At 35.9% G+C, this 15,778-nt stretch overlaps 1 pseudogene across 1 annotated transcript in view; it reads right to left on the minus strand.

Moving 5' to 3' along the window:
- Positions 1-15,778, minus strand: part of LOC147830033 (DCN1-like protein 4 pseudogene) — a 32,393-nt pseudogene that overhangs the window by 16,250 nt on the left and 365 nt on the right. The window contains exon 2 of the transcript XR_015443160.1: positions 9,705-11,523. The product of XR_015443160.1 is annotated as a DCN1-like protein 4 pseudogene (transcript). The remainder of the gene's footprint in view (positions 1-9,704; positions 11,524-15,778) is intronic.

A 15,778-nucleotide genomic window follows, 5' to 3' on the forward strand; every position in this document is an offset into this window, starting at 1 on the left:
GTTTAGGTTTCTTTGCAAATGTATTATCCTAGAACCATTTAGGTCCCAAAATCTTGGATTAAAGAGCTTGGTTTTGTCCATTATAAATCTTTATTCTAATTAAAGCATGGGCTTTGTTATTTTCTTCGTGTGCAGGTATGTGTATATCCCTTCCTGAGAAATGCAGGCCTGATTTGGATCTAGTAAGTTGTTCCAAGTTTCCAACAGATATCACCCTTCTTTTCTTCTCTTCCTTTTCTTCTCTCTCCTCTCCCTCCCCCTCACTCCTATTCTCACCCTCACTCTCTTACAAAGACTTGAACTCAGAGCATAGCTGCGAGTGCTCTGCCACAGTTACACCCCAACACTTAATTTTATTATTTATTTTAAGACAGGGTCTCATAAAATCACCCAGGTGGGTCTCAAATTTGTAATCCCCCTACCTGAGGCTCTGGAGGAGCCAAAAATATGGGTGTAACACCATGCCTGTCCAGATGTTGCCATTCTTATAACAAGAAAAAAATGGAACTTGAATGTGTCTCCAGGCTAATAAAAGAAATTTTAAATTTAATGAGGCAAAAATTATCACAAAGTGAAATGAGAAAACTCAGGCATTAAAGTGTGAAATTTCTTTTTTTAACAGAATTTATGAAGGAGGTTGGAAGGCCTCATATGCAAATTCTCATTTTGGTAAGCTTTTGGTAGTTAATTTCCTAAACTTCAGTTTATGCATCCATAAGAAGGGCTGCCAGTTCATAATAACTGAGGAGATTTTGAGGTTGTTATAACATATGTAAGGTATCCAGTGCAACAGAATCTGCTGCAGAAGTGCAAGAGTTTCTTTGGCAAAGCCAAACTGTGAAGAAGTCATCCTCTAAATATTAAGGTTGTCAGTATGTTCAACAAGAAAGTCTCAACCATATGACAGATTCTTAATATTTTATTAGGAAAACTCTATGGCCACATTGAAATCTGTATTTTAGTCCCTATTTTAAAAAGCTATTTAAAGCTTTCTAATTTCTGGCTCTCAGGTCACACTTCCTTTCCCAGCTTCTTTCCTGTCAGCTACAAGGAAATTCTCAGAGGTCCTTAAACAAGATTTGTAAATTTGAAATATTAAAGAATCAAGGTGTGATTCTCATTGCTCCCCTCTCCTTCCTTTTCCTTCTTTAAAAGAAAATATGGCTTTTAGTAAACACTGACTATTTTTAATTGTGAAAATGTGGTCTTATATTCCAGAAAAAAGGAGAGTGTGTGAAAGGCATGGGTCTTTGATGTTTTATTTCCAGACTCCTATCACTTGCCTTTCCTGCCTGGAGCTCATCTGGCTGGCTTTGATTCCGTCACTGGACTGTCCTCATTCATGAACATAAGTGCATTCTGTGAACACTTGTGAAGTCTGTTTAGCCTCAGATTCTTTTAACCTTCTGTATAATTTGCTCCCAACTCCTGTATCTTCTTTATACAGTTCTGGTTATAGATTGGCAGTCTTCCATTTGTCCCTAGTTTAAATCCATCTATGATAGATTTCTATTCCAGAGATCAGAAAGGGGGGTCCATTCATTTCTGGGTGATGTTAAATCAGTATGGAGCCTCTCCTGTGAACTTGTAACTGATTTGGCAAGATGATTCAGAATTAATTTTCTATACATAATTTAGGAAACCACGATATTTTGAAATATTTAAGAGAAACCTAGAAAACTGAAGAGATGTTATGTTACCTGTAGTCAGGTGAGGGTTATAACTATAAAAATTCTCCAAGAAATGGAAAATGTCCATTTAGAAGAGTAAGACTTCAAGATATAATTACCACTCCCTGAGTTCTTTGTGAAGTCTATCATAGAAATATTAACAAAACTTAAATACATAAAGCCCTGTCAGTGCTGCCTGGCCCACATAAAAGATTCAAGATTCTTTCCCTGGAGCTCTATATTTTACTGAAGTTAATTCTTCCACTTTCTTAATTTTAACATTGTTTGTAGTGGAAAATGTATCAAAATAGAGAAAGCTTCTCAAAGTGATCTTAGAATACTAAAGCCAGAAAATTGAGAAATTATTTAAAAAAAAATAACAATGGAGTATTTATTTAAAAACCTCAAGAATAGCCTGTTTGAAAAGTGTCCTTTCAACTGCATTTAACAATTTATACTTACATGAATTAGCAGAATTCAGATATGAATTATGTAAAACAGTGGATAGCAAATGTGTATCATATGTTCTATCATATATATTCCTATTTCTGCTGACTGAAACAGCTTAAAGGCAATGGCATTTTAGATTAAACAAACCTAATATGCACAACACACAGGTCAGACTATAATTCCTAAAACCAATTTTCCATGAAAGGGAGCCAGAGATTTTTTTGAAGGATAACTGAGTCCAGATCTAGGGAGGGAAATTTAGAAGAGTATATGAAAACTTTTATACATGTAGCTGAAGTTTCATTCGACTGTTGATCCACTGAGATCAAATGAACACAGGAACCAAATTATAGCACTGAACTGTGACAAAATGGGCATGAAAAAAGGAAATGATTGGGTGATTCAAATACATTGTATCTATTAAAGTTTTAAGTCTATTATATACGAAATGATAAATGTTGGTTTGAAAACACCAAAGAAATCCAGGCGTGGTGATGCATACCTATAATTTCAGAACTCAGAAGGATAAGGAAGGGGGATTTCTGAAAGTTGAGGCCGGTCTGAACTACATAGGGAGATCCTGTCTTAAAAAATAAAATGAACAATCAAAAGCAAACAAAAAAAGATCAGAATATCTTTCTGATGGATCTCATTTCTCAGTTCTTTTAGTATTGTTGAAGCATTTATTACACTGATGAATAAAGAATCAAGTTTAGTGTTAAATCTTTTTTTTTTTTTTTTTTTTTGGTACCAGGATCAAACTCGGGACCTTGTGCTTGTGAGGCAGGCGGTGGAACCACTGAACTAAATCCCTGGCCCAAGTTTAGTGTTAAATGTACCCTTTAAAAGATATTTTCTGATTTAAGGGACTGACTCCATCAATGTGATGTCCAGTCAGATGAAGACATATGTATGATTCATAATCTATCTACCATCATTTTAAAAATCAGCAAGATTTACAAAACTATTAAGAATATGAATAAGAGATTGTATGTTTAAAAGTTTTTAAAATTCAGAGGAAATGATGATTATAGGTTGTAAGTTTATAATTGATTGATTGCTTATCTTGTAAGGTGAACAGTTCTAGGAAGAGAGAGAAGTATCACTATGTGAGTGCATCACTCTTAAAATTATGAAAACAAAAGGCAAAATAACTAAAAATAATGCTTAAAATGTTTCTTTTAGGGTAATGGACAATAATCTAAATGATTCTCCTGAGCAAACTCTCTAAAAGAGAATAACCTAATTTGCTGGAGTATCAACTAACTTCCATAATGGGTTTGGCACCTTTGAAACTCAGGAAGACTTAGAAATAAATATAGAAATTTTTATGAGAAAGAAAATAATGTTACTATTTTTGTACTTTTATAGTTGGGATGGGTAAGAGACTCTGACTTATTGTAATGAGAGCCTGAAATCTAAACTGAAATATATAATCAGAAATTTCTTTAGATAAAATCTTAAATAGCTCAGGCAGGCCTTGAACTCACTGTGATCCTCTGCACCACCACACCCAGCCTTAAATGAAAGTTTACATTTTGTATTTAGTATTAAAATTTAAGAGGAACTGAATAATAAATTTTTATTATTTTAACTATGGCAAAAGAAAACTAATACATTGCTTGAGTGTTAAAGGCAGGCATTTTGGAATTCAATTATGGAGGCTCAGGAGGGCATTACTCAATCTGAAATTTTTCTCTCTATGACAAGTCAAGCATATCTGCTTTTACAGTTTTACATCTTGGCAAGATTGAGGCAGTTTTGTTTCCACGGCTTTCTATAAATTTCCATCATGATTTTGGAGGACACTGCAAATTTTTCCCTTTTACATGCCAATTTAAATTAACCACCTAAAAACTTTCACACCATTCAGACTTAAATTTCTTGTCCTTTTTCAAAAAATGTTCTTACATTTGTAAAACCAAAACCTTTTTATTACCTTGAAATCTGATGGTGGAAGCTAGGTTAAAGATCCAAAACTGCCTCCTTTATACCCGCTTTGGTTCCAAGAACCAAATCAGACATGGAATCATTATGGGTTTTTGTTTTTTTTTTAATCACAACAGCAGTCACAACCTAGGTGAAATGCACCCCACAGGGTCTTGTTTCATTGTCATATTGTTAGTCCAGTAGTATCTGCACGGACAGCATTTTTACAGCTCTAGCAAACAATTTAAATGACACCAGTGTGGGACAATTACTCTTCTCTGGGAATGACTATCATGTCTCTTAGTTCAAGTCAACATAGACTTCTCATTGAATCATCCCTATGAAGATAGCAGCCAAAGTAGGAACCAGAATGGTGCACACATTCCCCTCCATTCCAGAGTTTCAAGTTAGAAACAATGCTACTTGTCTAAAATTCTCAGGAATGATTTTTAGCAAAGTTTCATCAAGACAATCCTTGTGACATTCCACAAAATCCCTCCTGAGCAACCCATTATTTCAATGGTTTCTTGCTTTTCATTAGCAACTTGTTCCATTTGGGTGATCTTGTTCCTAGTGAGTCTCCCAGGTTTAGGTGACTCATCCAAAGCTATAGAGCCCGGTTCCTTTGGTTGAATTCCATTTGGCAGCCAGTGAATGCAAAGTTCAGCTGAAGGAGATCCAGAACTTATTTTCACTTCTGTTAATGCTGAAAGCAGCAGGAAGAATTGAATTTTTAGTCAACCTGCCACCAGTTTGTCCTTTTCTCTAGCTCCTGGAATTTATATTCCATCATTTCTAGATTGCACTGGAAAGTCTTATTAGCAGCAACTGATTTCAAAGTTTATGCTACTACTTCATATTAAGGATATTTTGTAAACAACTATGCAATTTTTATCCACCACTAGGCATCAGTAGTTGATTTTATCAACTTTTTTCCTAAATAATACCTAAATTATATATTTAGTAAAAAATGACTCAGGAATCTTTTACGTAAACTGACTTCTAATAGCAATTTTACAAAAACAGAGGTCAATTACTCAAAAAAAACCTCAGACCCCCCCAAGTAACTTTGAAATATCAACTTTTTTTTCAGGAAAAGTATACAATACAACAACAGTGCTGAAAAAAGAAAATGAATATAGATAAATGCTGTCTCACTGCAGGGTTTCTGGAAAAGGGTGAACTTTCCACTTTCTTCTTTTTATAAAGTCATGGGTGTGTGTATAGGCTACTTTGGAACTAAGAGAGCTCAAAGTGGAGTCCAGGTGGGTTTTTAAACATCATGTAGCTCATATATGGATATTCTCCCTGCAAAATGAGCCACAAGTCTCAGGTTCTCACTGTGAACAAACATAAATCATCAATCTTCCTTAATAAAAAATGCTGACAGTTGCAAGAATTCCCCGGAAATTCCTCAGATTCATGATTATAAAAGCAACCTTATTAATCAGCATATTTTGATGTTGCCTAGAGATCAGTGCCACTCAGGAAATTTAGTAGCATAGTCCCAGAACTGGTAGAAATTAACCTTCACAGCATGGCATGTTAACTTCCTTTCCTACTTTACTGTTGATTGGAGGCTAAAATATATAAAATTATTTTGCTGCATTTAAGTGATTACATATTTTTCATCTTTTGTGTGTTACTGTGGAAAATTACAGTACATTAAAAATGTCCCCCAATGCTAAATCATGCTTGTATTTCTGTAAAAAAATGGTTATGATGCATTATCTTTTTGGGTACACTGTTAGATCTGGTTTGATAGTTTATTGAGAACATTTTCTATTTTCATTCATGAGTGAAACTGGCCTGTATAATTTCTTCACACATGCCTACTCTTGTTTTGGTACCAAATTTATACTAGCCTCACTGAATGAACTGGTGAATGTCCCTGATTTTTTTTCTCTCATGAAGTTTATAACAACAATATGATAGGGCCGGGGATTTAGCTCACTGGTTCTGCCACCTGCCTTGAAAACAACAATATGATGGTTAATTATATGCCTCAAATTGATTGGGTTAAAGGATTCCCAGACAGACACTTTGTAACATATTTTGCGTCAATCTGTGAGAATGTTTCTGGAAGAGGATAGCATTTGAATCAGGAATTGAGTAAAGCAGATGGCCTTGTCCAATGTGGGTGGAAATCATCTACATCCACCTTCAATAGAGCAAAAAGGTGGAAGGAGGGTGAACTCACTCTCTCTGCTTGAGCCCAGATAGCCATCTTTTCCCACCATTCTGCCTGCTCCTGGTTTGGGTTGCTGGAACTCACACTGACACTCAGTACTCAGGTTTTGGGCTGGGACTAAATTATACCATCAGCTTTCCCGGTTCCCCAGCTTGCAGATTGCTGGTTGTGAGACTTCTCAGTCTTCATAACTATGTGGGGCAATTCCAATTATAATTCTGTTTCTATTGGTCTACTTCTCTGAATAATCATGACTAATTCCAACTGATTTGTTTTTTCTCAAAAGAGAGGTGTCACATTTTAGACATTGGGCCTAATAATTTGTGAGAAATCCCAAACTTCTGACTCAATTTTTAATGACTTTATATTTAAGTCTTTTTCATTCTGAAATTGGTTTTCATTATATTTTAAGATTTGACTTCAGGCTTTCATATATATTTTCATAATGTTATCGCTTTAACTTCTGCTATATATGTAGAGTATGATACAAAAATTTGAGAAGCATTGTGTGACCCTGCATAATATATTTCCTTTAAAAAACATAAATATATACAGCTTTACTTATTTAGTTTTTTTTCTGAAATCAAACACAAATACTTTTTTATTTATGGGATATCATTTCACACCAATTCCATTAAAAACTAAAACCAGTATGCTGTACTCATTAAGTGGCATAACAGTATTTTAGTTAAGCTGGGAGTCATAGGACTTGCACACTTTTATAAATGTAATGCAAATATGACATGAAGCATTCACAGGTATAGGTTACCTGCTGTTCATTTAACAGTAACCCCCAATAAAATTTATTTTATGAAAAAAAGCAACCCACATTTTGGTCTCATTTACAGATAACCAACATTTTAGTTGGTCAATGAATTCTATACACTTATATAACTTATGAAAGAATAAAGGATAAGGCTTACAGAGATATCTTAGCAGTTGTAAAAATAAAAACTGAGGGCACAAACTAATTTTTAAAGCCTTCTGTATAAATTTCAAAAGCACTGTCAGAATGGGGACCAAGAGGAAACAAAAATCTGTAGTTAAACCAGAATCTAGAAGTCTGTTTTGTTAGATTTTTTAAAAACTTAATTCAAAGTTCATGGTTCAAAAAAGGGGCACTTAACATTACAGTGTTTATGGAAAATCAAACAAAGAAATTTCTGACCTAAAAAGTTGTATTCCTCACAACAGAGCATTGTAAAATAGACTTCAAACACAAGTCAAGAGAGAAAGGATGCAGACTCGAGTACTAAAGAAAAACCAGAAGAAGGCATCCTAATTTATTAGATATTAGCTTACACAAATAAGTGCTTGATGAATTGTTCAATATTGTGCAATTTAGGCAAATTTTCAAAAAAAGTGCTTTATTACTTTCTCTTAAAAATACACAAAATGAAGAAAACCAAGGGTAAGCACACTGCGACCAGCAGTTACAGAGGCTTATTTTTCAGGGTAGTTTAGAGATCTGTTTTCTATTTAGAAATCTCAAGATTATCACACTGAAATACTTTCATATCATATATCATAAAGTTGGTTTTACTTGGGTTTTCTCTTATCAAAATGTTTACTGTAGATGAAATGTACCATTTCCCCCTTATTACAATCCTTTTATTTTAGGATTAACTGTGCTTAGTATTTAAATAATTCTCCAGATTCTATCGTTTAAAAGAATTTCATCTATGATTTATATTTGCTTTCAGGAAAACAGAAGTTATCAAATTTAAGACCTGTTGCCTTTAAACTGTGATTTTTAAACATTTCACTGGCATATATCTGAAAATAATTCAACTCTCCACAGATCCAAACCTGCCAATGGCCAAACCCCACTATGCTAACATGAATCAGACTGCCTTTCTCAGTAGCTGTTGTATTCTACTGACATTTCCTTTTCTTTTTAGATATTAATTTACACAAACTCATATAAATTTGAAAGGTTAAAAGTGAGACTATAAACAAGGAATGGTTAAGTATGCTTAATAACTACTGTTTTTAAAACTTCTGGTTTATTTCAAAGCAAACCAAAACTTATTGTTCAGAAGAAAAAGGAAACAGCTGTATTCTACCATATCATGATTTTGTATATGCACATACACTATATACACAAAATTTCTGTCCTTGGTAGTTCAGTTAGGGAAAAAATAATATGAAAATCAGAACACCATTTGCAAAAAAACTGTACAACAATGGTTAAGAGTAGCATTGTCTGTGTGCTTTACTCATTTAACATCATCTAAAGGTTCACAATCTAAAAAAACTTTTTGGCTAATACTTCAAATCCTTACATGCTCAAGCATGGATTTTGCTCACAACCACAGCGATCACTTGCTCAAATGCACCTTGGCGCTTTACTTGGTTAAATCATTAGACCATTGTATGTTCACAAAACTTTAGGGAATAGGTTAGTCATTCAATAGCTCTAGATAGGTGGGGTGAAAATGTACCCTGTACATTTTCTGAAGGCCAATAAAAAGACATAAAATACAAATCTAAACATACCATCCTTGTTTCCTTATACACATAAATAATGGTTATCACTCTTCTGTACAAACGATTCAGGTAATGACAAGTGGCCCCTCCAGGAAAAGGTCCTAAGTGTGATAAGGGTTAGCTCGATGGTGGTGATTTCGTGTCCACTGCCTGCAATGAACACGTTGCCAGGAAAAGCCTAGCATGAAATAAACAAGGGAAACAAAACAAAACACCTCTCATTTACAGTTTCTTTTCCAAAAAAACTAGGAAATTAGACATCATGAAATCTAACTAAAAAAATTCAAACTAAAAGTGCTCTGCAGTTATAAATTGCCAGGAAGCCAGTAGATTTTCATGGAGGTGGCAAAATAAACTTTAGTCATAATGGTATAAAGAGCATCAGCAGGCCAAACACTGGCTGGAGGAAGGTAAAAGGGCAAAAAAGAAAAAGAATGTAAAAGGGCAAAAAAGGGCAAAAAAAAAAACATTGCACCTTTAAAAAGGTGCAATTTCAATTTGTTCATTTGTACTTATATTCCAGCTACTACAGTTTTAACATTACAAACAGAAAACTATATCTTGCATGGTGAAAATCATTTGTGGCATGTTACATGTCTACATGGTCAATAATTACAATTTCCATCATTTTAAAACGCTAATATTATTAAATAAAACAAATGATATTTGGCATGAGGCATTGAAAAGTTATCACTATTACCTCCTCTTCCAGAAATTGGCCTCTTAAATAGTAAGGTTAATTCTGGCAACATTTGCTTATGGAAACAGTTGTTTTGTCTTGTTTTCTGAAATGCTACATTTGAGACCAAATAAAATATAACTGGTTCATTTGAAAAAAGGGACTAGAAATATGCCACAATTATTTTTACAATACATTTTTGCAGAAATAATCTCTAGGTGAAGCTTTTATACACATATACAAAATTTAAACAGCAATATACACATAATCACAGTGAGGACATTGGCAAACTCACCAATCTGTAGTGTAAATACAAACTAGAAAGCAGCTTTCCAAGAGAACAATGCTACACAGCAAGCAGAGCTGGCCCATTCAACAGCAAACACCAAAACATCCCTGCAAAAGGGAGACAGTGCAAGAAAAGCAGCATGCGTTTTGATACAACCAGCAACTTATGGCTAATGGGTGACATAACTGTGGTAACAGTGACTCGCGCTGCTATGCATATAGTCCTAGGACATCTGTTTGTCTTTATACCACTCCACAAACTCATCCAACAAGACTGGCCATGCTCCATCTTCATCGTGGTTGCCAAGGTCAAGATTAATTGTTCTGCTGAATTCAAGTACATTACACCACTGGTCTTTCTTAATCACTTTTTATTTTGATTTCGCTAAGAATTGGTGAAAAACTGGAAAAAGGGGCCAGATTTTTCCTAATAACAGTCCCAACAAGCACTTGGCAGTGTTTATGCCTAGGCTGCACTGGTCCTTTTCCCGTGCAAAGTCAAATGGATATCTATAAATAAGGTTAACATTTGTAGAATCATTTAATAACGATCTCAAGCAATCCAAAAAATTTCTGAGTTTTTCTGTTGTATCACATTGCAAAGAAGTCATTCCTATTAACCATTCTTGTAGAGTAAAGTAACCCATGTTTTGTGCATCCAATTTCCAAGCTAGGACAAGCATAACTAGGTTTTCAGGTTCTACACCAATGTCTTCACAAAATTCTCCATTACTTCAGGACCCACAACTTCCTCAGTACCTGCATATTCATAGAACCACTCTAAGCACCGCTTGCTTGAGAAGCCCTCTTCTTCAGTCTTAATTCTAGTTGAATCGTATTTTCAATACATGCTATCATGTCTACTCTTCTTGGCAGATCAGTCACCTCCAGAGGTAGGTCTTCTCCTTTTCCTTGGGGGTATCACTGTACTAAAGCAGTCCGAAGAACTGCAAGATCCCAGGCTTCCTGTTTGGTGATCGTCTTAGCCAACAACTTCTGTTAGATTTAGCTTATTAAGGGTGTGGTAGAGCTTATGAATATTTGCCAATGTTGAGAGATGAGAGCTGAGCTGAAAGTTGACAGCTGCAGCACCTGAGTGCATTTTCGGGCAGCTCACTTGCTGCCTAGGCCCCCGCGTTCGCCTCGCGGTCTCCCCGCAGGCTCACCGCACCTCTGCTGGGAGCTGAAGAGCCGCCGCAAGGCACTCGGGGTCCCTATGTATTTACTTTTAAATGTTCTTCCTATAGCCTACACATGGAAAAGTACACAGATTCTAAAAGTTCAATGAATTTTCACAAAGTAAATACATCTTTGTAAGTGGCGTCCAGATTAGGAAATAAGGCGTTTTACCTGTACTTGCTGACTTTGAGAACTATTGCTTAATTTTACTATTTTTGAGCTTATGTAAATAAGGTCATATAGTGAATAACTTTCCTTGAATTCTGCCTTATTTTGCTTAACATTTCATTTATGAAATGTATCCATGTAAGTTCTCTATACAAAAGTTCATCCCTTTTGTTGCCATAATGCATTCTACTGTGGAAAAACAACATAATTTATCCATTCTACTATTAGAAAATTGAATTCTTCGGTTTTTCAGTTACAAACAGTTCTACAGACATCCTTATATATGCCTTTTTTTTTAAAGATGTGTGATTTAGTCTCTTTCTGATGCTATAAAAAATACTATACACTGAGTAATTTGTAAATGATAGAAATTTATTTTTCACAGTTCTGGAAGTAGGAAAATTCCATGTCAAGACATCAGCAGATTCAGTATCTTGTTTTCTTGCTCTGTTCTTTCAAGATGTCACTTTCTGGCTGAACTGTGGCATGATAGAAAGCAGAATGGAAGAGGGAATAAGGTGTTGCTTTAAGCCTTTTTTTTATAAGGACACTAAAGCTATTGCTGAGGACTTCAATATCATAACTTAATTACCCAAAGGTCAATCTCTTAATATTATCACATGAGTGATTAAGTTTCAATACAGGATCTTTTTTGGGGGGATGCCAGGGATCAAACTCAGGACCTTGAGCTTGCAAGGCAGGCGGTGGCACCACTGGGCTAAATCCCTGGGCCAGTACAGGAATTTTTGGAGCATATATTTAGACCTTAGCTATATGTATGAAAAATATACAAAGCATGTATCTGTATTTAAACTGAAAGTTAAAAAAAAACCTCGTCATAGTTATGAAATAGAATCTTTTAAATATTAAGGAAATCTGTCGCCCCATGAGACAGATACAAGATACACTCAAAATTTGCACTGGTTAAAAATACCTTTCTATATTTATATTAGTCAGCTTTCCTGTTACTAAGACACAATGCCCAACAGTCACAACTTAAGGAAGGAGAGATTTAATTTGGCTATGTTTTCAGGGGATTGAGTCCAGAGTTGACTGGCTCCAAAGCAGAAACAGGGCAGACGGGCATGTCAGAGCAAAACTGCTTAGTAAATGGCAGCCAGGAAACTGCAGGGGAACAGTGTCAGAGAGACAGTGGGAAACAACCAGATATAGTACTCAAGGTTACGCCTCTAAGGTCCACCCAGACACACCCACATGTGCTTCACTAATCCTCTTCGTGGCTCTTAAACCAATTTCACAAAATCAAGTTTAACCATATTTCACCCCATGTCAACTTGACAGCCAAACATATCTACTTGTCATGCTTAAATCCTCAAAATTCACAATAATGAATTAATAATTGTCCCTAACATGTTACCACTATCCTGAGTACAACTAAAAGTATAATAATCCTATTTCCCAAACTGAGCAGTTTCAATATATTTAAAAATCAGAGTCAGTGTCCCTTCTTTTTTTTTTTTGGTACTGGGGATCGAACTCGGGTCCTTGAGCTTGCAAGGCAGGCGGTGGAACCACTGAGCTAAATCCCTGGCCCCCAGTGTCCCTTCTGAGACTCAAGGGAAATTCTTAGCTGTGAAGTTCTGTAAAAATGAAAATCAAGTTACATAACCACAAGATACAATGGTGCAAGGTAAACATTCTCATTCCAAAAGGGACAAACAAGGGCCAAGAAAATAATCAGTTTTAAGCAAGACTGAAACCCAGCAGAAGAGACATTAAGTCTTGTAGCTCCTTATCTAAAATCCAGAGCACATAGTAGTGAGATGTGAGTTGCAGAGGGCTTGGGTGGCCTCACCCTGTCCTTGGTGATTGCAGCCCACAGTTTCTCTCTTGGGCAGGTTCCACTCATGGCCTTAAATTTTCCTCCACAAGCTTTCCATGTTCATAGCATCTCCAACTTCCTAGTGTCTCCAGTGTACCTTTGGCTTCTCACTTTAGTCACTGCACTCTGAGGGGCGCCTTGCCTGGCATCTCAGGATTCCTCTGAAATCTAGGTGGGTGCCTCCTTAACCCCACAACTCTTGCATTTTGTTTGCATGCTAGTAAAACCAGCATCACATAGATGATGATAAGGTCTGCTGTGAAGGAATGCAGTAGCCAGGCCCCATTGAACCATGGTTGCAGTGTCCCTTGCATGCCTGGATGGGTGAACATAGTGAAATGAATTCTACGGAGCCACTTCCCTAGGAGACCTTTCTCAAGAAGGGTCCAAGTGATTCAATTCTCAAATGAAAAGATTACACTACTTTTTAAATTTTTTCTGGTACTGGGGATTGAACTCATGACCTTGCACTTGTGAGGCAGGCACAGTGCCACTGAGCTAAATCCCAACCCGAAAGGATTATACTTTGCATCCTTCAAAACCTGCAATTTGTGGGCATCTCATTGATTCCTGAAACACCATCAAGACATCTTGCTTCTTGCCTCTGTTACAAAGTGCTTGGTTTCTTTCTCTCTTTTTTGGTACCAGGGATCAAACTTGGGACCTTGAGCTTGCAAGGCAAGTGGTGGCATCACTGAGCTAAATCCCTGGTCTGCTTGGTTTCTTTTTGATGGTAGTAATTTCTTTAGCAACCACACCTAATTTGGCCCCAGTTTCATTTGATGGTTCCTTTGTGGGCAATTTTAACTTTTTCTAATTGTTCTGCTCTGAGTTTTGTCCATGACTCTCATTATAAATATTAGGTTACCTTGAAATTTTCTCCACTTGAAGAATCAGTCCATGCCCCCTCTTAGTCTTTTGCAAAGTTCTAGGCCACTAGAAAAATGTAGACAAATTTTCTAACATCATAACATACATGGGCTCTAGTCAAATTGCCAATGGAGTCCTTGTTACTAACTGAAACCTTTGGAGTATGGCCTTTGCCATATACATTCCTATCAGCCTTCTGGTTCCCTAAGAATCATCTATTAATTGCTACTTACAGCGTTCTATAGTTTTTTTTGCTTGCATCTGAAAGCTTTTCCAAACTGTTCCCATTAACCAGTTCAAGTGGCTTCTGAATCACCCAAGTAGTCATAGAAACTTCCCCACTCCTTGTACCAATTTTCTGTGTTAGTTTTCCTGTTCTTGATACACAATACCTGACGCTCACAAGTCAAAGGAGGAGAGATTTAATTTTATTCACATTTTCAGAGGATGTAATCAATGGCTGGCCAGCTCTAAGGCAGAGACATCATGATGGAAAGGGAGGGCAAAGCTGCTTAGTTCACGGCAGCCAGGAAACAGAGCAGGGGAACAGCACCAGAGAGGAAGGGGTAAAGGACCAGATATGGACCCAAAGGTTAGGCCTTCATAACCTATCCAGACACACCCAGAAGAGTGCTTTATTAATCCTTCAGTGGCTTGTAAGCCAATCAAGTTCACACAATGAACCTTAATTACCACAATATTGTAGTATACACTTGCCTAACACAAACTGTAGTATGTAGAGATGCAGTCTGTTTTCTGTACAAAGATCTTCAAAATTCGTTTTGATTATCATCACATCAATGCATTATTTTTATTATCTTCAGATTATCTAGGTCAGTGATGTGCAATAAAAATATGCTACCCATATGTGTAGTTTTAAATTCTTTAGTATCTACATTGAAAAATGAAAACCAGGTGAGAAAAGTTTAATATCTTTTATTAACTCAATATTCCAAAATTATTCAATATTCCATCAATACTGACATTACATTTTTATAATACCTTTTAATTTCAGCTTTACATTTCATTAGATTCTAAAACTTCATTAAAAATCTGTTTAGATTTCAAAATTTTACAGTTGCAACAGTAGATTCATATACTACAGTTGTTCCAACCATACTTCTTGTGTTAGTTTACCTTTATTAAAATTTAGTAAAATTAAATATTCAAGTATTTGTCATACTAGCCACATCTTAAGCTTGCAATAGTCACATTTGGCTAATGGCTATAGTACTGGAAAGTACAGGTCTCAGAGGAGCAGTTTTTGTTGCTCTGTACTTGCTAATTTAAGCTGTAAAACAAAGTGCAATAGAAATTATTTTCTCGTAATAGGTTGGGGGAGACAGAAAACTCTGATGAGAATGAAGAATGAAATAGGGCCCTTCAGCAATATTAAGTCTACCATATAAAATAGAAAGCTGTTGTACCACTATTGACAAATTCCCATCCCTATTTTGTAGACTACTTTTTATTTTAAAAATATTGAAGTCTCCAGAGGACCTGCCTTGCCTACCATGCTGTTTGCACAAAAAGGGTGAAAGTTAGGGCTTGCTCTCAATTTGACTGTAATTTATAATCTTCTAGTCACTACGAACAGCATTTAAAAGTTTAATGAGATTTTTCTTGGAATGTTGAACCTACAGTAAATCAGGTGATAAAATCCCTGTTTTGTCCTCCTAACATATGTTTTCAAAAACTGGTTTAATCTAAACCCTTTGGTACCTTATGTTTTATAAAAATTTCATGTAACCTGGGCGCACACCTCTCAGTACTCCGGAGACTGAAGGAGTACTGCCACATGTTCTCTCAAAAAATGAAAACAGACGAGATCGGGCGCGTTCTGGGTTGTATTTTCTTTTTTCTTTATTCCCCTAATAGGGGAACAGAAGAAATAAAAATAAAGCCTTTATGCGCAACTTCAATTTTTCAGGATTCAAGAGAAACAATTTTTACAGAGGGACTCCTTTATTGTCAAAAATGCATTAACGATAACTGGCAGTAAGTCTCCATTTTGCAAACAG

The sequence above is a fragment of the Heterocephalus glaber genome, unplaced genomic scaffold (assembly GCF_053883595.1).
Source record: "Heterocephalus glaber isolate CG9 unplaced genomic scaffold, H.glaber_assembly_v1.0 deba00000331, whole genome shotgun sequence".
NCBI lineage: Eukaryota > Metazoa > Chordata > Mammalia > Rodentia > Bathyergidae > Heterocephalus > Heterocephalus glaber.